At 43.7% G+C, this 23,641-nt stretch overlaps 1 protein-coding gene across 5 annotated transcripts in view; it reads right to left on the bottom strand.

Annotated features, from left to right (window-relative positions):
- The window catches only part of OTUD7A (OTU deubiquitinase 7A), a 213,244-nt gene that overhangs the window by 23,213 nt on the left and 166,390 nt on the right, over positions 1–23,641 (bottom strand). The window lies entirely within an intron of this gene.

Raw genomic sequence — 23,641 nt, 5'->3', positions numbered from 1 at the left:
TTGAACAATGTTTCCCCTCCTGAGAGTTATTTTTTTCCTTGAGTTATCCTTCCTTGTTGATGCATACATACATTTGAAAGTATGGTTTACATTTAATTTCATACATACATCAAAACCATTAGGACTACTTAGGTATAGTCATGTTAAATTGCATTAACACATCTCAAGACTTCTGCTTCCAGGAAGATAGACTAGACATACTTGACCCTATTCTTTCCACTAAATACCACTAAAACCCCTGGTCATTATGTGTAAAACAACCCTGGAAGACTGAGCAGTGGAGAAATCAGACTGGCTAGGAACCTTGGGAACTGAGCCACTGCATGGCGGTAGGCTCCCTGATGTTCTTTTTGCCGCACAAATCCCACACTAGATACTGGAGAAGCTGGCAACCTGGAAACACCAATGAGGGCAGACAAAAAAAAAAAAGTAAAAATCAAGCTCTCTGTAGACTGAATACCAGGAAAGGTGCAGCTTAGCAAGACAGCAAACACTTAGACAATAATTGCTCTATTTATTCCAGCCAAACACCACAGAAAATATTGTAGCCCTACCTACCACCACTCTCACCACCCAAGGCCATGTGGGGAGCCAAGACTTTGATTCTTACCAGACTGTAACGAGACACTCACCACCCATTCCCTCACTGCCAGGTGGTGTCAGAGAAGGCTGAGTGCAGAGCCAGGACTGGAGATTCCACTCCCTATCAATGGAGAACATTGGGGAGTCTGGACTTTACACCCATCTGATGGCAATGAGGTGCCCCCCTCCCTCTGCCTGGCAGTACCACGAAGCCCATTCCACAGCACATGTCAACAAAGCAGAGCAGAGAACATGCACTTCCACCCCCACCTGGCAATTATGAGTCGACGGCCCCCTGCATAGAGTGGTATCAGAGAAGGTCTGCTAAAACACAAGATTTAAATAAAATCCGGAGTCTTATAACTTAATACCCAACATATACAATTTTCAATGGAAAATTAGTTATACCAAGAACCAGGAAGATCTCAAACGGAATGAGAAAAGGCAATCAACCAACACCAACACTGAGATGACAGAGACGTTAGAATTATCTGACAGAGATTTTAAAGTAGATATCACAAAAATGCTTCATAAGCAATTACAAACATGCTTGGAGCAAAAGAAAAAAACAGAAAAGGTAAAGAAAGAAACAGAAACTCTCACCCCAAAACTAGAAGACACCAAGAAAAAACAAATAAGAATTTTGGAACTAAAAAAATAAAAATAAAATAATAACTGATTTAAAAAAGTCAATGGATGTGCTCAACAGCAGAATGGAGAGAACAGAAGAAAGAGTCTGTGAACATAGAGATCGAACATAGAAATCACCCAATCTCAATAATGAAGAGAAAACAGACTAAAAATGATCAGACTCATCCGGGACATGAAGGGCTGTCACAAAAGATCCAGAATTCATGTCACCAGAATCTCATAGGACAGGAGAAATAGGGTAGAGCTGAGAAAATTATTGAAAGAAATAATCACTGAAAATTTCCCATGTTTTACAAATAAACAAACAAAAGCACCTATAAATTTTGATTCAAGAAGTTGAACAAATTCTAAACGGAAAAAACACATGGTAATTCACGCCAAAGCATATCATAGTCGAACTTCTGAAAATTAAAGACAAAGAAAAAAACCTCAAATGCTTCTAAAGAGAAACAACACCAAAACAATTGTAATGACAATGGATTTCTCATCAGAAACTATAGAGGTCAGAAGGAAATGGCACAATATGTTTCAAGTGTTAAAAGAAACAAACTGTCAATTCAGAATTCTATGTCCAACAAAAATATCCTCCAGAAATAAGGGAGGAAATGGACATATTCTCAGATGAAGAAAAACTAAGAGAATTTGTTTTTAGCAGACCGACCTTAAAATAATGGCTAAAGGAAGTTCTCTAGACAGAGAGGAAATGATGAAAGGAGGAGTCGTGGAACATCAGGAGGGAAGAACATGAAAGAGTAAAAATATGAAAAAGTGTACTAGACTTTCCTTCTCCTCTTGAGTTTTCTAAATTATGTCTGATCGTTGAAGCAAAAATTGTAACATTGTCTCTATATTTCAATGTATGCAGAAGAAATATTTAAGACAATTATAAATGGAGGCGGGTAAAGGAGCATAAAGGGAGGTAGGGTTTATATGCTTCACTGAAAGTGGTAAAATGTCAGCACCAGTAGGTTTTGATAAAGTGTGTCTATATAATGTAATACCTAGAACAACCACTAAAAAGGCTATACAAAGAGATACACTTAAAAACCAATCCTATACAATCTCCTCCAGAAAGCTGATACCAAAACCAGACAAAGAAAGTACACATAAGAGAAAAGTACAGATAAATACATTTCATGAATATGATACAAAATTCTTAACAAACTATAAACAAGTAGAACACAGTGATATATAGAAAAAAGTAGACACTATGTCCAAGTGGGGTTTATGCAGGGATACAAGGTTCAATATTTGCAAATCAATCAATTAATATAATTAATTCACTATATTAACAGTTTACATAAGAAAAATCACTCAATCATATCATCAATGCAGATTAATTATGGTTCAGTTTTATGAAAATGCTTTTGTCCCTCTTATGGCTGACTTATGGGAATAAGAGGTCTAGTTGTGATTAGGAGATGATTGGAAAAAAAAAGGGTAAGTTATAGGAACTGTGATGGTATAGGACAATTTTGTGATGGTGGAGTGAGTGCAACAACCCTGGCACGTGGGGAGGGAACATTCTAGACCCCAAAAGTAAGGGGGAGGATGGTACACTGATAATGTTGTTTTTTAGAACTGTCACTGCAGACTTCCACGTGAAGAAAAATGCTCTGGTGTGGATCTCCCAAAGGGCTGCAAGTGCCTTAAATGTACCGGTGTCCTTCTTCTGTGACCCAGGAATCTCAGCTCCTCTACGAAACCATCAAAGGCGAAGTTCTTAGCTTGCAAGCAGAATAAAAGCTCAGACGTCTCATAGTTCTTGACACAGAGCTTTTCAGAAATCTCATGAGCTAGAGAGTTCACTATCCACTGGGGGAGGAAGGTCCCACAAAAGACAACAGGATGAAGTCAACATATTAGAAGACCAGGAGTGAGCAGGAAGTAGTCTGGGTCCTATGAGGAATGAAACCCAGCCTCAGCTCAGCAGTCAGATCGAGGAAGGGACTCAGCTGTCGGCGGAGGGAAGGGTGAGCCCCCTCAGAGGAGGATGACATCATTTGGAGCTGCTACAATTTTATATTCACAATGTCTAGAAGTCAATCAAAAATTATTAGGTATGCCAAAACAAACAAACAACAAACAAAACAAATCCAAACCAAATAATAAACCAAGAAACAAGAGTAAATGGCTGGAAACCAAGAGGGGAAAATGAGGTAACCAAAAAAGCCACACAAGTGATTCAGGTTTTGAGGTTAACAGACAGGAATTTTAAAGTTACTATGATTAATATGTTCAAGAAAACAGAGCAAATGGGGCAGAATCAATATTTAAATCTATAATGATCAAAATTTTCCAAAATTGATGAAATACACAGATTTTAAAAGGTTTGTAAATCCCAAAAGGAATAAGTAAAAAAAAAAAAACCAGGGCCGGCCCGGTGGCTCAGGCGGTTAGAGCTCCATGCTCCTAACTTCGAAGGCTGCCAGTTCGATTCCCACATGGGCCCAGTGGGCTCTCAACCACAAGGTTGCCAGTTCCATTCCTCAACTCCTGCAAGGGATGGTGGGCAGCGCCCCCTGCAACTAAAATTGAACATGGCACCTTGAGCTGAGCTGCCGCTGAGCTCCCGGATGGCTCAGTTGGTTGGAGCGCGTCCTCTCAACCACAAGGTTGCCGGTTCGACTCCCTCAAGGGATGGTGGGCTGTGCCCCCTGCAACTAGCAATGGCAACTGGACCTGGAGCTGAGCTGCGCCCTCCAAGACTAAGACTGAAAGGACAACAACTTGACTTGGAAAAAAGGTCTGGAAGTACACACTGTTCCCCAATAAAGTCCTGTTCCCCTTCCCCACTAAAATAAAAAAAAAAAGAAATAAAAAACAAAATACCTAGGTATAAATTCCATGTAAGACAGGTGATGTCCAAACTGAAAACTACAAAATGTTCCTGAGAAAATGAAAAGCAGATTTAAATAAGTGGAGAGATTTATCATGTACATCGATAGACTCCTTATTAAATGATACCAAATTCTTCTCAAATTGATCTATAAATTTAACATAATCCTAATCAAAATCCAAGAAGGCTACTTTTTAAAAAATTGACAAATCGATTCTAAATTGACATGGATATGCAAGAAATCTAGAACTATACCCTTGAAGGAGAAGGAAGTGGGAGGGTTCGTTAATTCCTGATTTCATAACTCATCAATTACAATGTTATAGGAATCCATAGTGGTGGTGTAAGGAAGATAGATGAATGGAGAAAAGCAGAGACACCAGAAGAGAGCCACACATTTATGGCCACTTGAGTTTTTTTTATAAAGCCTCTTAGGGCTTTCAGTGGGGAAAGGAAAATGTATTTTAACAAATGGTGCTAGAATTAGTGGATATTTGAAAACAACTTCAATGCCTACTTCACACCATCAACCCGCATTAACCTAAGGTGGAGCACACACATAATGTAAAAGCTAGAGCTACAAAGATTCACAGACCTAAGTATAAAAGCTAAACCTATAAAACGTCTCAGAAAAAACAAATAGAATATGACTGGAATAAGCAAAGAAAAAAAACCATACATTTGACTTCACCAAAATAAAAAATTTCTGCCCACTAAAAGACATCATTATAGGGGCCGGCCTGGTGGCTCAGGTGGTTGGAGCTCTGTGCTCCTAAAGCCAAAGGCTGCCGGTTCGATTCCCACATGGGCCAGTGGGTTCTCAACCACAAGGTTGCTGGTTCGACTCCTCGACTCCCACAAGAGATGGTGCAACTAAGATTGAACACAGCACCTTGAGCTGAGCTGCCGCTGAGCTCCTGGATGGCTCAGTTGGTTGGAGTGCATCCTCTTAATCACAAAGTTTCCATTTCAATTCCTCCAGTCCAGCAAGGGATGGTGGGCTGTGCCCCCTGCAACTAACAACGGCAACTGGACCTGGAGCTGAGCTGCGCCCTCCACAACTAAGACTGAAAGGACAACAACTTGACTTGAAAAAATCCTGGAAGTACACACTGTTCCCCAATAAAGTCCTGTTCCCCACCAAAAAAAAAGACACCATTATAAAATAAAAAGGCAAACGACTGGGATAATATACTCACAAAACATACATCTGGGAAAGGATTTGTACCTGCATATATTAGGAACTCCTGCAACTCAGTAAGAACCAGCCAGCCTGATAAAAATGGGCAACAGATTTAAGACACTTCCCTGTGAAGGGTTGCAAATGGTCACAAAGAACAAGAAAAGATGCTCAGTTATTAGTCATCAAGGAAATGCAAAGTTAAACCACAGTAAGTCCTCTCATTCCCACTAGAGTGGCAACATTTAAAAGGCTGACAATACCAAATGTTGAGGATATACATACCTGGGACGTTCCTGCTTTGTTACTGGGAATGTACAATGTCACATTGATTTTGGAAAACCTTTTGGCAATTTCTAATACTGTTAAACATACACCTACCATATGATCTAGCAATTCCACTCCTGGGTATTTACCAAAGAGAAATGGAAACGTAAGATTTGTACAAGAGCATTCCTAGCAGCCTTATTTCTCAACAAAACTAGCTGCTTTCAAATCTCGGACTGCATCAACAAAATAACCAGCACTCAAGAGTGGCCTCAGGCTATGTTTTCCAGTGAATCTGGGTCAAGACACCCTTAGTCACTCACTCTTTCTCAGGAAGCTTCTGGCGGATGTACTGCACCAAAATGAGGGAAAGGAAAAGCAGGGGTAGATGGGAAATGGGGTGACAAATGCAGGAAAGGCTAAGGCAATCTGCGGGAGGGAGGAGACAGAAGATGCCACTCTCCTGTTGGGCTACTTGAGCACAGAACCGCTTTTCAAAAGAAAGTTCAGGCATACACTGGGCACACGGCAGGTTGGGTTCCACACCACTGCAATGAGTGAGGATTGCAATAAAGCGAGTGGTAATCATTTTGCTGGTGGAGCGTCTCGCCTTCAATTTGTAAAACATGCAACATCTGTGAAACGCCATAAAGCACAGCACAATAAAACGAGGTGTGTCTGTATCTACAAAAAGGATATACATCGTGCACCGCTTAACGACGGGGTGACGTCCTGAGAAATGTGTCCTTAGGCCATTTTGTCACTGTGTGAACATGACAGAGGCACGTACACCAACTTGGATGGCCCAGCCCACTGCGCACCTGGGCCTTGCGCTCCTGGGTTACAACCACAGACAGCACGTCACTGCACAAAACAGCACGAGATGAAATCACGCACAAGAGAAAATGATGGGTGAGGCTGCTGCCGGTGTAACACGGTTACTGTTTACAGCAGACTTTTTTATAAGTAGGAAGAGACCACTCTAAAATAACGATAAAAAGTATCGCCGAGTAAATACGTAAGCCAGGAACATGGTCGTTGTGGGGGCAGAGCCCCAGAAAGTAGTTTACAGGCTCTCGGCCTCACGTGGAGGGGTACTGGCTCGGGTAGTAGATGGCCGTCGGCTGTGGCCGGTTGGCCGTCAGCTGTAGCCATTGAGCCATTAGCCACTAATATAACTGCTGCGGCTACGAAGGAGAGCCGAGGAGAGTGGAGGAGACTGAAAGAGAGTCGTCGGTGGGTTGCAGACAAAACGGACAGCAGGTCGCACATCCAGTAAACCCAGCCTCCAGTGAGACCGTAGTGGTATGACTCCCCTACCTATGGCTCCGTGGGTGTTCCTTTTTGGCCTCACCATATCCTGCGTTCTTGTGTGGGGAGCGGGAGCAGAGACCCCGCAGGATCTCCCGCATGACAAATGGCGCAGCGAGCAGGGTATGGTGTCGGCTGAAACTCTCCGGAATGTACTGGAGCAGTTTACACGTATAAAAGCTCAGCTTCGTAAGCAGAGTGCGGTGCCGGCCAAAACCTACCAAAGCATGGTGGAGCGGTTTGTTCGTGTGAGAGCCCAGCTTCGGGAGGCCCATGAGGAGCGACACCGGGAACGGGAGGCGCGGTCTGCCTGGGAGACTCGAGCCTCCAGCTGGCACACCACCTTCTTGGGCATAGAAGGCGGTGTCCTCCTTTTGTTGATCTGCTGCGGCCTTAGGGTCCGAAGCATGTGGATAGCTTACAAGGAGGCCTCCACCCACTCAGACACCTGCCACGGTGAGCAAGATTCCGACCAGGTAGGAATGGCGTCTGACTCTGAGCAGGAGGATGTATGGCCCCCACACAGTATATGGTGTTCGGTGGCCACTGTTCTCAAGAGTTGGACCCCCAAGGAGGGGTGGGAGGAGATGGACGGCTCTCCAGACAGCGTGGAGAGGGCCCTACAGGCTCTGGCTGAGCAGTTGCCGGAGGAGGAGAAGGCTACAGCCGGCCGCGTGGGCTGGATGTTCCTCACGGCTTTGAGTCTCAACACGGAAAATGTGCTTAATGAAAGGGCCCAGGTGCCTGACCAGGTGTCCCGGTTGGACGCGCTGGAAGCCCGGGTCCGCCTGTTAGAACAGGGGCCCCAAGGTGGAGACTCTGAGGCAGAGGAAGCAAGTGGAGAAAATGTACCTCCCAACCCCCAAGCCCGGCCCATCATGAAGCACAAGGTAAAGCATGAGCAACCTTTGGGCCCCGGGGGCGTTGCTGCCGGCAACCCAGATGTGACTGAGTTCACTACCTACACCCCATACACTCCCACTGAGTTGCAGGAGCTGGGGAGGCGGTACAGACAGCGCCCTGGAGAGCCAATCTCAGCTTGGCTGTTACGTTTATGGGATGAGGGAGCAGACAGCATTCTCTGCTCCCCAGGCGAGATGGAAAAGCTAGCCTTTGTGACCGTGCATCCATCCCTGCGACAAAGGTTACAAAACTGCCATAGGTTGGCCAACAACCAAGGCAACCATTCTCTAATGGCGTGGCTCACGGCTGCGGTACGCACCGTATGGGAACAGGCTGGCGAGCTGCCAGACACTGTGAGTCAATGGCAGTCATATACAGAACTTACGCAAATAATCCGTGAAATGGGTATGAGACATGCTATTTTTAACCTCAATATGCAGGGCCCAGATGACGAGCTTTTTACTGCCAGCATGAGAGATCTGGTTTTGGACACTGCACCTGCGAGTGCTTTTGGATCCTTGGTTGCTATTCTTACACCGTATGTAGGGCGACGGATCCATGAAGTTACAACTGCCATGGCCAGCCTAGGGGATGTTGAAAGCCGGAGGCGAAGGAAGTTAAGACAGGAGGTCCGCACAGTTGAGACCTGGAAGCCCACACCAAAGGTAAAGGGGCGAGGTCGCGGGCCTCAGAGAGTAACACGCGCACAGATGTGGCGTGATCTCGTGGCAGCAGGGGTTGATCAGGAAAAAATAGACCAGCAACCCAATGCACTCCTGCTTGAACTTTGGAAACAGTTGCGTCCGGAACAACAATTCCAGAGAAACATAAAGGAGGAGTCTGGGAAAGCGCGACCCGTGTCCCTCCAGGACTTCATGCAGCCGCTTGAGGCTGATTCCTTTCAGCTTGATTAGGGGTGGGGCCAAGGTACCCGGTCAGAGGGGACGAGCAGGGACCGGAGGCCCCACGTGGAACTGTCCATACATTGGTCCCCTTCGAATGTACAGAGGGTTTTGGCTCTAGTTGACACTGGTGCTGACTGCAGTCTCGTTTACGGGAACCCAGAACTGTTCCCTGGACCAGCAGTCTGCATTGATGGCTACGGGGGAAAAACTGTGACTGTGAAAGCCGTTTCCTTACCACTGGGTATAGGAAGGCTCCCTCCTCGTACCTACAAGGTTTATGTCTCCCCCGTTCCGGAATATATTCTAGGGGTGGACGTGCTACATGGCCTCAGCTTACAGACGTCGGTAGGAGAGTTCCGTCTCCGGATCCGGGTGGTGAAAGCAGTGACACGCGGGCATGCTCACCACCCTCCTCAAGCGTTGCCACAGCCCTGGCGCGTGGTTACAGTGCGACAGTACCGCCTGCCAGGAGGACAGGAGGAGATCGGGCGTACAATATTGGAATTGGAGAAGGCACATATTGTGAGGCCAACGCACAGTCCCTTTAACTCCCCAGTATGGCCTGTCAAGAAGCCAGATGGGACCAGGCGAATGACTGTGGACTATAGGGAGTTAAATAAGGTGACACCACCCTTGCACTCTGCAGTGCCTTCAGTTCATGATTTAATGGATCGTCTGACTGTCCGCCTGGGGACATATCACTATGTAGTGGACTTGGCCAATGCTTTTTTCTCCATTGACATTGCACCCGAGTGTCAAGAGCAGTTTGCTTTTACGTGGGATGGGCGTCAGTGGACTTTTCAAGTCCTTCCGCAAGGATACTTGCACAGCCCCACTATCTGCCACGGGCTTGTGGCCCAGGATTTGGCACAGTGGGATCACCCATCCTCTGTGGCCTTGTTTCATTATGTTGATGACATTCTGTTAACCTCAGATTCTCTTTCTGATCTAGAGCAAGCAGCTCCCTCTCTTCTCCGCCACCTGAAGTCACGCGGCTGGGCGGTGAATGAGGAAAAGGTCCAAGGCCCTGGCTTATCCGTCAAGTTTTTGGGTGTTGTGTGGTCGGGTAAGACAAAGGTTATACCTGAGGCAATCATTGACAAAATACAAGCCTTTCCCCGGCCGACCAAGGTCTCCCAACTGCAGACGTATTTGGGTCTGCTAGGATATTGGCGGGCATTTGTACCCCATTTAGCACAAATGGCAAGGCCCTTGTACAATATGATAAAAAAGGGGGCCTCATGGGATTGGACAGAGGCTATAGAGCAAGCCTTCATTGCCACAAAACGGGCAGTGCAGCAGGCACAGGCTCTGCAAGTAGTGGACCCCGGCCGCCCATTTGAACTTGATGTTCATGTGACCCAAGAGGGGTATGGATGGGGCCTCTGGCAACGGCAGGAGCGTCTCCGGTTGCCAGTGGGATTTTGGTCCCAATTATGGAAAGGAGCGGAGGTCCGCTACTCTCTAATAGAGAAACAGCTGGCTGCTGTGTATGCAGCCCTAGTGGCCACAGAAGCCATCACAGGAACGGCACGCGTGTTGGTTAGAACAACGTATCCTGTCCAGGGGTGGGTCCGTACGTGGACCCAGGGACCCAAAACGGGGGTGGCACAGACCACCACCCTCGCCAAGTGGGGTGCCTACTTGGAGCAACGTAGCACCCTTAGTTCAAGCCCTTTGAGCACAGAGCTACAACAGGTCCTGGGGCCTGTGGAGCTTGTAGCCCAGGCTGAGCCAAGTGCTCTGCCTAAAGGGGAGGACTTGGAGCCCTCGCCCTACAAAGAAGGACAGTCCCCAGTACCTGAGGATGCCTGGTTTACCGATGGTTCTAGCCGAGGGGCTGCAGCTGTTTGGACGGCTATTGGTGTGCAGCCCAAAACAGACACCATTTGGTTTGATACTGGGATGGGCCAGAGTAGCCAGTGGGCTGAATTACGGGCTGTGTGGATGGTGATCAGCCACGAACCTGGGCCCCTAGTTATTTGCACTGACAGCTGGGCGGTGTTCCGGGGCCTAACGCTGTGGCTGCCTACATGGAAACACCAAAACTGGTTGGTGGGACACCGTCCACTGTGGGGTCAAGCCATGTGGCAGGACCTCTGGGACCTAGGGCAGAAAAAGGAGGTGACCTTAATGCATGTCACAGGTCACTCCCCCTTAGTGTCCCCAGGTAATGATGAAGCAGACGCCCTAGCACGGGTACGATGGTTAGAGCGGGCTCCTGCCACTGATGTGGCCCATTGGCTGCATAGGAAATTGCAGCACGCTGGAAGCCGAACCATGTGGCAGGTAAGCAGACGCTGGGGCCTGCCTTTGAAATGGCAGGAGATAGCAGATGCCTGCTATGACTGTGCTGTCTGTGCCCAGGACAGCCCCCAAAGGCGGAGGCTCCCCTGGGAGACACAGCAGATTACGCGAGGGAGGGTACCCCTCACTCGCTGGCAAGTGGATTACATTGGACCCCTGCCTAAGGCCCGCAATGCGATATATGCATTTACAGCAGTGGACACTGCTACGGGGTTGATGTTTGCTTGGCCCTGTCCGGCTGCGGATCAGCGGCATACAGTAGTCGCCCTTACACGGCTGTGTGCCCTCTATGGGCGCCCCCAAGTCATTGAAAGTGACAGGGGTACCCATTTTACGGGGCAAGAAGTGCAGCGCTGGGCTGCCAGGATGGACGTGCAATGGTTGTTTCACACCCCGTACAATCCACAAGCAGCTGGCATGATTGAACGTTATAATGGTCTTTTGAAGCAAGGTCTCCGGGTGTCAAAACACCCTCCCACGATGCGTGACTGGGCCTCGCGTCTATGGGACGTCCTGAGAGTCCTGAATGAGAGACCACGGAAGGGAGGGCCCGCACCAGTAGAAGCTCTGCTACATCGAACGGCCGCTCCCATTCAATTACAAGTTACCACCAGTGAGACTCTGTTAAAGCCAGGCTACGGCAGAAATGGGAACATTTTGCTGCCAGCACCCACATGCTTGAAAGCTGGGGAACGGCAGCAATGGACTTGGCCCTGGCAGGTCAAAAGCCCCCACTGTCGGTGGTTGGGTCTGATAGCCCCATGGGGGGCCAGTTTGACTCATGATTTGCAAGTGACGCCAGGGGTGGTGGCTGAGTGGCCACCTCAAGTGACTGTAGTATACAGAGGTCCCGATACCGGGATGATTTTGCGAGGAAACTATGTGCTCTCACTATGGCCTATTATGGGGTCCCCTGTTCTGTTACATGTTGAAACTATGCAAGGGACCCCAAGCACTGCCATAAAGGTTTGGTACCACAAACCGGGAAAGGTGCCAGTGGCAGCAACCCTCCTTTCCCAGGACAAGAAGCTGGCATGTATCCTCCCAGATGGAAGGGATTTGCCATTGTTGGTTCCTAAGACTACCGTTTCTTTTCGTCCATAGGTGTCAGTAGGCTAATATGACACAGGGACCCTCGCGGAAGACGCTTGTCGCGTACATTGTGAGGCGAGAACCTGTAGGGGTGGAGTGTGGGGGCAGAGCCCCAGAAAGTAGTTTACAGGCTCTCGGCCTCACGTGGAGGGGTGCTGGCTCGGGTAGTAGATGGCCGTCGGCTGTGGCCGGTTGGCCGTCAGCTGTAGCCATTGAGCCATTAGCCACTAATATAACTGCTGCGGCTACGAAGGAGAGCCGAGGAGAGTGGAGGAGACTGAAAGAGAGTCATCGGTGGGTTGCAGACAAAACGGACAGCAGGTCGCACATCCAGTAAACCCAGCCTCCAGTGAGACCGTAGTGGTATGACTCCCCTACCTATGGCTCCGTGGGTGTTCCTTTTTGGCCTCACCATATCCTGCGTTCTTGTGTGGGGAGCGGGAGCAGAGACCCCGCAGGATCTCCCGCATGACAGTCGTTTATTACCATTATCAGCTATTTTGTACTGAACATAACTGTATGTGCTTTTACACGACGGGCGGTACAGCAGGTGTGTGTACACCAACGCCACCACATACACGGGAGCCATGCGTTGTGCTATGACCTTACATGGCTATGATGTCACTGGGAGGTAGGAATTTTTGAGCTCCATTATAATCTCAAGGGACCACTGTCATATGTTTGGTCCACTGTTGACCAAAATGTTGTTATTCGGCGCATGACTGTAGTGCCTGCCCCATCCAGTGGCGGGTGTTACCTTACAGGTTTTGCGACGTGAACTTCATTTCACATGTCTTGGATTACGTGATAATTCTCTTAAAAATTGCTTCAAGCTTAACAATGGTTTTATGTTTCTACTGTTATATGAAACTACTAGTGATGTATTTTTTTTTTATGGGGGGAGATGGAATATAAATCACCTCTCAGAGCTTTCAACTCGTTGTGGAATTTCAACCAACTGAGAATGTTTATAATAGATATTTCCAACAAGTGGGGAAAACATGTAATAAAAAATTGTTTTTAGGAAAGAGAATATTACTAATAGGATTGGGATGGTTGGAGGGGCGTTACATTCTTTATGTTCCAGCAAGCCATCTGTCATTATTAAAGATTAATTTTCATAAAGGTCGTTGTTGTTTCAGTACATAAACAATGAAATATGAAGGATGGCACTGGAAATACCATGTTTCCCTGAAAATAAGATCTAACAGGAAAATACCCCCTAATGAGTCTTTTGGAGCAAAAATTAATATAAGACCCAGTCTTATTTTCGGGGAAACACAGTGATACTAGAAAAGTAAGGCCCTTAGAAGTACATTTAGTTCGGAGCCAGAGAGTGATTGTCTAATAGGGTGGGACATTGACAAAGTTTAATGTAATGAGTATTTTGTTTAAACTGGAAGCCTTTCTGTTCTGCAGGGCTTTCTGGTTAAGATTCAGTGACTACCTTTTCATAAGTGGATTTATTAACGCATAATAATTGCACCCTTAATTCTAAATGAAAACGTATTAAAACGAACGCTGCAACATGAACTAGATGAGATCTATTATATGAAGACACCAAGAGTGATGCCCACCAAGGGGCATATTCTCACGGCTCACACCTCATCTCACTACAGCTGCAGGAGGAATGCCGTCTAAGCGCACTGGCTGGCCGGCCGGACACGTCACTGGGGATAACGTGCCAGCATTTAGTTACCTCCTTTATTCCTCGGCTGTGAAATAGCAACCTGTCCCACTTGACTTTGGCAAAGCTGTTTCATAAACGTCGGGGCTGGGAGATACTAAAACTGGGTGGCCACAAAGTGGAAGACAGTTCCAGGATTCTTGCTTACAAGACTCCAGAGTGGCTGTGCCACCTGAACGCCTGACACGTTCATCCTCAGAGTTGGATCTAAGCTGCCAGTGGCTCCTGGTGAGAGCCGGTGAGTGCAGGGGGTGTTTGTAGAGAAATGGGGAAGGGGCTGGGAGTATGCTAATGAGGCATGTGGTCTGCATTTATGGGCAGACCCGTGGTTTGCCCGCCCACCCAATAGCTTTCCCTCCTGTCCCTGCACACAGAGCCCTGCTCTGTCTGGTGTTTTTCAGGTGAGAGGAGATTCCTGGCTTCCCTGACTTCTGAAATGAATGTCCACAACAATTGTTCCAGACAATTGTTGCCATTCCATGCCCCTAACGAGGGGCCAGTGTGGGCGTGGCCAAATGCTGTCCCTTGGCCCATGAGTTGTAAGAGGAAATCGGCTAGGGCAGCGATTGGGAAAGTGTTGCTCAAGCTTCAAAAGGTACTTACTTAGTTAGGGTCTCTTCCTTGCCACCCTGGACGATGTCAGGATGTGTGACCGGACACATCTACAGCTATGCTGTCCCCCAAAGGCAGACAGCACTGACCCACACGGGACAGAGGAGCAGGGAGCTGGTGTGCCTGGGTCCTGGATGACACTGAGCAGCCAGCTCTATCTGTCCCATGGAATAAAGACAGAGTCAGGCTGGGAGCGCCTGCTGGCTTCATGTCCCTCCTGCTCACAGCAGGACCTGCTCTGTGTGGGGGTACATATTCCCATTTTACAGATAAGGAAACTGAGCCTCAGAGAGCGTTAATAAACATGCCCACAGTATCCTGAACCTTAAAGTAGCCATTGCTGGTCCAGGGCAAAACCAGACCATGAACAAAGTTGGTCTCATTCCATCAGAGGTGGCTGAGTTGGTGACGAGCCAGTTTTAATTTCTCTGCACCGGTATGATTTCATAAAATATACTTTAGTAAGTAGGGGAGTTGAAACTCAAATCTAAGTTTGCCTGAAGTCACAGACCCATCTTTCCACCCATTCTCCCTTTCTGGCTCTTGCTGTCAATCTCTCTTGCTTGTTCCTCTCAGTCTATTTTTTTCTATGAAAAATTTGAAAAGTGCTGACAGCAATACACCTCTCATCCAGGACCAAGCGAATGTCACCCTCTGTTATATCAGCTCCATCTTTTTCCTTTTGATGTAAAAGAAAAAAAGAAAAGAAAAGAAAAGAAACCCCACTAAAGATCAAATTGAAAGTTCCCTTTATGTGCCTTCCCAATTTTCATTCTCATTCCTCCTTCCCTATGAATTTGGCAACTTTTTCATTACATAACAGGAAGACAGATCACTTATACCATTAAGTGTTGAAAAATGCATTGTGCACAAGCCTTGTTTCTCTGGTTTTCACACCAAAACCTTGTTATTTCTGTTTCTCCCATATCCCTCCCCCCTCTGTCTCTGTCTACCCCTGGGATTGCCAGTGTTCAGGCAGAGCAAGCTCACCTCTTTCTCTCCCACAGAGCACGCACATCAGACAGAATATACTGCTCTGGCCTCACTTGGTTCCAGCCACTCTTCCAGAAACAGGGAAGTGAGCCAGGGCCACATGGCCCCCAGGACAGGTAGTGGGCAGTGCCTTCCGTGGGGTCATTCAACAATGAAATGTGGAATGCTTAAAAAATCATTAGCAGGGAAAACAAAACAGAAGAAAAGATATGGGGGGTTCTTTAAAGAGATATAGCCAAATGCAACGTCGAAATGGACTGGGTCTTGGAATTTTTTAGACAAAAAATTATAAACAAGATGTTGCGTCTAACTGGGAAAATGTGAATTTGGGCTCTATATTAGATAGCATGTTAAGTGAATGCTATTGTTCTTAGGAGTGATAAGGTTTTGGTTTTATAAGAGAAATTTCAGGAGATACACACTTGCAATATACATTCAAGTGGCTCAAAAAAGAGTCATATATATATATATATATATATATATATATATAGAGAGAGAGAGAGAGAGAGAGAGAGAGAGAGAGAGAAAATGTGACAAAATTCTGAACACTGGTGATTCCTGGTGCAAGATATACGAGGTCAGACAATGAAGTTCGAGAACTTGTTGCAACGATGTTGCTCACCTTTTTTGATGTCAGAGGGATTATTCATTATGAATTTGTACCAACTGGATAAACAGTTTACTAAGTTTACTGAAACTTTACTGAAAAAGTTAGACAACCTGAACTTTTGCTAGCAATTCATGGCTCTTGCATCACGACAATGCACCAGCTCACACGGCACTGTCTGTGAGGGAGGTTTTAGCCAGTAAACAAATAACTGTATTGGAACCACCTTCCCACTCACCTGATCTGGCCCCCAATGACTTCTTTCTTTACCTGAAGATAAAGGAGACATTGAAAAGAATGCATTTTTATGATATTCAGGACATCAAGGGTAATACGATGACAGCCCAGAAAGAAAGTTCCAAAATTGCTTTGAAGAGTGGACTAGGCACTGGCGTCAGTGCATAGCTTCCCAAGGGGAGTACTTCAAAAGTGACAGTAGTGATATTCAGCAGTGAGGTATGCAGCACTTTTTCTAGGATGAGTTCATGAACTTAATTGTCAGACCTCGTATAGTTACTATCTTTCAACTTTCCTGTAGATTTGAAAATATTCAGGACAAAGAGAATGCTGTGGGGGTTGTTCCACAGTTTTACACTTATGAATGGAGACATTCTATTCTGGTGCCAAAGACAATTTCTATGTAAATGACCTCGTTTGTCTTGATTCAGTTTTAAAAAATTGGTTGAATTCAGTTAAACACACTTTGGGGGAATCTCACTGAAGCAATTATTACTTTGATGGAATTTTTCTCCTCTTCAGTAGCTGAGCTGGAAGTGTTACAATTTGGTTTTAACTTTCACATTTTTCAGAGGCACAGAGACCTGAGCTTCCAGGCGATTTCTCTGACGGGTCTCATGTTGATCTGCTTTCACACCCATGCAGACCGCATTAATAAACCATTTTCCTTTTTAAGACAGACAAGCTAATCAATCATCACTCTGCCCACAAAGCAGGCAGAAGCCTTGTTCACCCTCCTCAAGGCACATCTCTATGCAAAAATGATCAATTGTTTCATGTTGACCATGAGGATGGAATGAATTACTTATCCCCAGAGCAGGCTCTGGCAAACCTGCCCTTGCAGAGCTGATGCCAAAGCATCTATGAGATTAGAGGGCTCGAGAGGTGGACAGCAGAGCTAGACTTTCTGGGTTCAAATCTCAGTCCCCCTTCTCAGCAGTGTGACTTTGGATAAGCTATTTAACCTCTCTGTCTCTGTCCCCTCTTCTGAAAAAAATGGGGATAATAATAGTATTGATCTAATAGAGCTATTATGCAGCATTTAATATTTTAGAAGAACTTACAACAGGGCTTGGTACATAGGAAGCACCATATGTGTGTTTGTCAAAGAAGGTCCAACACCTGGGTTAATGCAAGGAATGTATTTATGAATAAACTCATGAGTGAATAAATGAATGAACCTTCACACACTAAGGTCCTTTTGGGGGCAAACACAGTTGTTTGCATTCATACAGGGAAGGTCTGAGGGCAGCTCTTCTCGTGCAGACTGCCCAGCGCTGCTCAGGGACGGCTGCCAGGGTGCAGGGAGGAGGGGACAGAAACGAGGGGAACTGCTCAGGAGCTTCACAGAAATGGGCTGCAATATTTTTATTGACTATTATAGAAGTATCAGCTCATAGTGGATTGGAAATTGTTAAAAAAGTGGTCCTTCAGAACAGATAGCTTGAGAAGCCCTGTCTGGAGGGTCTCAGAAATCAAATTATACTCTTGAATGCAGTAAACCTCTAACATATGAGGTCAGACAATTAAGTTTGCGAACTCATCTTAGAAATGGTGCTGCATACCTCATTGGTGAATATCACTATGGTCACCTTCAAAGTACTCCTCTTGGGAAGCTATGCACTGATGCCAGCGCTTAGTCCACCCTTCAAAGCAATTCTGGAACTCTTTTTCTGGAATGGCCATCAGAGCTGTCATCGTATTACCATTGATGTCCTGAATGTCATCAAAATGTCTTCCTTTCAATATTTCCTTTATCTTTGGGTAAAGAAAGGAATCACTGGGGTCCAGGTCAGGTGAGTAGGGAGGGTGTTCCAATACAGTGATTTGTTTACTGGCTAAAAACTCCCTCACAGACAGTGCCGTGTGAGCTGGTGCATTGTCATGATGCAAGAGCCATTAATTGTTGGTGAAAAGTTCAGGTTGTCTAATTTTTTCACTCAGCCTTTTCAGCACTTCCAAATAGTCAACTTGGTTAACTGTTTGTGCAGTTGGTACAAATTCATAATGAATAACCCCTCTGATATGAAAAAAGGTTAGCAACATTGTTGCAACAAGTTTCTGAACTTAATAGTCAGAACTCAGTAGTATATTAAAGTTTTTGGCTACATTCATTGCTCATGTTGTAGTATTAGGAGAAAGAGCATTTAGAGAAACAAGCTGAGTAGATTTAAGGGAACAGGAATCATGTTAGGAATATAAGAAAAGAGCAGGAAACCAGCTGGCCTTATAGGTACCAAGTACAGGGACCAAAGAAAATGACTCTTTAAAAACACTGAAATATTTCTCATATCCCTACTACCTCCCACTGATTTTCACTTTTGTTAGTGATTTTCTATTTAGCTATTCCTGATTTCTTTGAGATACTTAGCAAAAAATCATTTGAAATAATAGGTTGTGTGTATGCGTGTAGAAGAGCAAAGAAAGTGGGAGCTGAGGGCTTTGTTCTCAGTCATTAGGGAGAGAGAAGCTCCTTGTCCTGAATTAAGTGGGAGGACATAGATTTGAGGAGAAAAAGGGAACAGAGAAGATAAAATTCCTCCTACTGGGTGGCTGGATGGTTCAGTTGGTTAGAGCGCGAGCTCTGAACGACAGCGTTGCCGGTTTGATTCCCACATGGGCCAGTGAACTGCGCCCTCCACAACTAGATTGAAGACAATGAGCTGCAACTGAGCTTCCGGAGGGGCAGCCAGATGGCTCAGTTGGTTAGATCGCGAGCTCTCAACAACAAGGTTGCCAGTTCAATTCCCACATGGGATGGTGAGCTGCACCCCCTGCAACTAAAGATTGAAAACGGCAATTGGACTTGGAGCTGAGCTGCGCCCTCCACAACTAGATTGAAGGACAACGACTCGGAGCTGATGGGCCCTGGAGAAACACATTGTTCCCCAATAAAAATTTATAGAAAACAAAAAACAAAAACAAACAAAATTCCTCCTACCAATCCTTTGAGATGTATATCCAACTTGGAAATAAAGTGTGGCAAATCCCTAACGACCAAAAAATAAATATGGAATGGAAATCAGAACTAGGCACCAACCCTGCCACTGCCTGTGGGTGGAGACACTGTGCCTGACCTGTGATGTGGAGAATTGGGGCTGGGAATCCCTCCCTCCTTCACATTAAGTCAGGGCCCTCAAGAACTCTCCCTTGAGTGCAAGGATTATAAGTAATTTTCCTCCTGGCAAAAGAAGCTGAGTTCTAGACTGGGCTTGGCAGAGGAATAAAAACCCCAAAACAACTTCTCCTGGAAATGCTGTAACTATTGACGTGGCTCTGATGTGAGTTAAAATTGATTTGTGGCTTGGAACCCTTAAGCCAAGAAATTAACATAAAAATTGGTTATAGGATGGTAATTTCCCTTGGGAATCTGGCATAAACAAATACATATATCTCTCAGCATAGTGGAGAAACACTCAACACAGGCCACACAAGATCCCCACAGATAATTTCCTGCTCACAACCCCAAATTACAAACCCAACAGGACAGAAGCCATCACGAGTGAGAATAATAGACACAAAAGCTGCAGTTCATAGATACCTACTATGACCTCAGGCTAAATACTGTCAGCTAGAAATGACAAATAAGTTCGTTTAAAATGTTTAGAAGGCATAAAAAAAAAAAAGAGAGAAAACACAACTAAAGCATAAGAGGCAGACGTGGAACCAAAAATAGAATTTAAAAATGAAAGACAATAAAAAGGTAATTAAAATGAAAAACTCAGAATCAGTTTAATATCAGATTAGACATTGTTGAAGAAAAAAATACACTTGAAGATAAGTCAGAAGAAATCCAGAATGTGACTAAAAGGGGAAAAAAAGAGACTGAAAATACATAAGAGAGACATAAAGCGCAGACTGAAAGGTCTAACACTGTCTGATCGAAAATCAGAAAGAATGAGGCAGAGGCAACACTGAAGAGATCCTGACTGAGGACTTTTCAAAATAAATATGTAAAAATAAATTCACAGATTTAATAAGTCTAGAATAGTCCAAGCAAGAAAAATAACATTAATTTATTCCTTCATGCATCTCAGTGAAACTGCAGAATATAAAAGAGAAAAGTTCTTAAAGCGGAGTTAAAAAAAAAATATCTTCAAAGGGGTGGCAGACTGACAGTTAACTTCTCAAAAGAAACAATAGAAGTCAGACGCCAATGGAAAAATAAATTCAATGTGCTGAATGAAAATAACTGGCAACCAAGGATACTGTGTCCAGAAAAAATGTTTTTCAAAAATGGGGTTAAAACAAAGACATTTTAAGATTAATAAAGACTGAAGGAATAAAATCAGCACACACTCACCGAAGGAAATTGTAAAGGATGAACTTCAAACAGAAGGAAGGTCTGATTGCAGGAAGAAATTAAGAGAAACAAAAATGGTAAATATATGGGTAAATATCAATGAACACTGATTGTATCAAACAATAATAATAATGTCTGATGAGATTAAAAGAACTGGAATAAGTGACAACATAAATCAGGTAGGGGGGGTGAATAAAATTAAACTATTTTAAGGTCCTTGTGTTATCCGGTTATAGGCTAAGATGTTGAATAATTAGGGCTGTGATTTGCATGCATGTTATATTTTTTAGGGTAACCTCTCAATATTGGAAAGAGTGTATTCAAAACTAGCAGAGGAAAAACTAAAATATATTCAAAATATTCAATTGATTTAAAAGAGGGCTTATAAGGAGAGAAAACCCCTCACACAAAACAGAGACTAATAGTAGTTACATTAAAATTAAATGCATTTGTTAAAAGACAAAAGTTGTCAAACTGATTTTAAGAATTAATTGCCATCAGGCCTGCAACTAAACAAAACTGAAATTATACCATACCATCATGGTATAACAAGTCTCAATTTGTGTGCACCCAATAGCATAGCTTCAATGTATAGAAACCAAAAGTTGATAGAATTAAAGGGGAAATGGAGAAACTCACAGCCATAGGGGAGACTTTAACACACCCCTTTCAATAGCTGGTAGAAAAGTAGACAAAAACTCAAAGATAGAGAAGATCTGAACAACATCACCAACAAACTATCGAATTAACATATAAAAATACTACATCTGAGGACAGAATTAAAATTTTTCAAGTACAGAAGGAATATTTATCAAACTTCATATACTGGACCATAAAGCAGCCTCAGCAAGTTTTAATGTCTGAAATTACTCATTGTATATTCTCTGACTACAGAAAAATTAAACTAGGAAAAAAACTCCTAGAAAATCCCCTTTTCATGGACATTAAGAAATATACTTCCAAATAATCTATGAATTGAAGACAAACTTACAAGAGAAATTAGAAAATGTTTAAAATTAACTGATAAAGAAGAATAACCAATAAAAAACTCCCCCACCCCCAAAAAAGAAAGATTTAGCTAAAACAACACCTAGAAAGACATTTAGGGCTTTATAGCACTTATAGCATTATAGCACTCTGCCAAAGAAGATACAATGACATAATCTTCAATCCAACATATCTAACCAAAGGAAGAAAATAGAAAAGTAAAGGTAAGAGCAGAAGTTAATGAAACAGGAAAGAGATGTGCAATGAAAAAGCCAGTAGAGGCTAAAATAGGTTCTTTGAATACATTAATAAAATTTATAAGTCCCTAGGAACATTATTAATGAAAACCGAAGGAAATTACAAAGCATCAACATTGGAAATGAAAAAGAGGCCATCATCACAGATCCCATAGATATTCAAAAACAATAAGAGTAAACACCCAAAATATGACAACTTAGATGAAATAGATAAATTCCTCAGAAACATTGCAAAATGACATAAAAAGAAACAGAAGGTCTAAATAGTCCAAAACCTTTTAAAGAAATTGAATCTGTAATTTAAAAAAATCACCTACAAAACACAACCTTACGATAACATGGCTTTACTGTGAATTTTCCCAATCATTTAAAGAAGATATAACATCAGTCATATAGAAACTCTTTCATAGACAAGAAACAGAGAAGAGACTTTGTAAGTCTTTATATGAGGCCAGAATAATCTTTGTGCCCAAACCTAATGTGGACATTACAGGAAATGAAAGATCATCATCTCTCACGAACATAGATGCTAACATACTAGCAAATAAAACTGGGTCACACACACACACACACACACACACATATACATATACATATACATACATATACATATACATATACATATACATATACATACATACATACATATATATATATATATATATATATATATATATATATATATATACACACACACACACACACATATACACACACATCTACCATATTTCCCCGAAAATAAAACCTAGCCGGACAATCAACTCTAATGCATCTTCTAGAGCAAAAATTAATATAAGACTGGGTCTTATATTATATAAGATATAATATACATATATATGTCTAAATAGGACATATACATACATATATATGTCTAAATAGGATTTATTCCAGGAATGTAAGAGTGGGTAAACATTTGAAAATCAATCTAATCCACCAATGTACAGAAGCAAAGGAGAAAAAATCATATGATTATTTCAACAGGTGCAGGAAAAGCATTTGAAATTTTCAACACCATTCATGAAAGAAAATAAACTTAGCAAACTAGAAGGTAACTGCCTCAATCTGATATAAAGTATCTACAAAAATCTTACAGCTAAGATCACATTTAGTTGTGAAAAGGGCAAGCTTTTCTTTGAGACTGGAAACTAGTCAAGGATGTCTGCTATTAATTACCTCTGCAATTCAAAACTGTCCTGGAAGGCCTAGCCATGCACAAGATGTCGGGGGGCGGGGGGAGAAGGATAAGAAAAAACCCACAAGGATTGGAAAGGAAAATATAAAATTATCATTCTTTGCAGTTTATTGATTATGAAACTAGAAAGTCCAAAAGAATCCACAAATTACTAGAATTTGTAAGTAAATTTAGGAAGGTTCCAGAGTACAAGGTCAATAAATAAAAGTCAATTGTATTTCTATATTTCAGCTCGCATTTTAAAAAAATTGTTGTTTATAATGTCAAGAAACACATAAAATGTATAGAGATCAATTTAATTAATAACTTCCAAGACCTTTACTTTGAACACTACAAAATATTTGTAAGAGAAACTAAGGAACATACCATGTCCGTGGACTAGAAGATTTAATATTGAAGATAGCAATTGTCTTGCAATTGATGTATTAATTGATATGGAATTGACGTATATAGATTCCATATAAAGTATATAATTAATCTATGTACTTCCATATAAGTTAATATGTATGGAAATGCAAAAGGGGACAATAGTGAAAACAAATCTTTTTTTCCCCCCATGGGAAGTATTTTTTATTTGCACGTGAATGGAATGAAGGCATTAGCCACGTGGTCATCTGAGGCAGGACCCTGAGAAGGGCTTGCTTGGTGTGTCTGGGGGCAGCGGCCAGGCTGGAGACTCAGGTGAAGAAGATGGAGTCCAGAGGTATCTGGGGCCACATCACCTGCCTA

The sequence above is a fragment of the Rhinolophus sinicus genome, chromosome 13, assembly GCF_057876585.1.
Source record: "Rhinolophus sinicus isolate RSI-liver-muscle chromosome 13, RSI-T2T, whole genome shotgun sequence".
Taxonomy (NCBI): Eukaryota; Metazoa; Chordata; class Mammalia; order Chiroptera; family Rhinolophidae; genus Rhinolophus; species Rhinolophus sinicus.
This window is presented reverse-complemented; position numbering and strand designations above follow the sequence as displayed.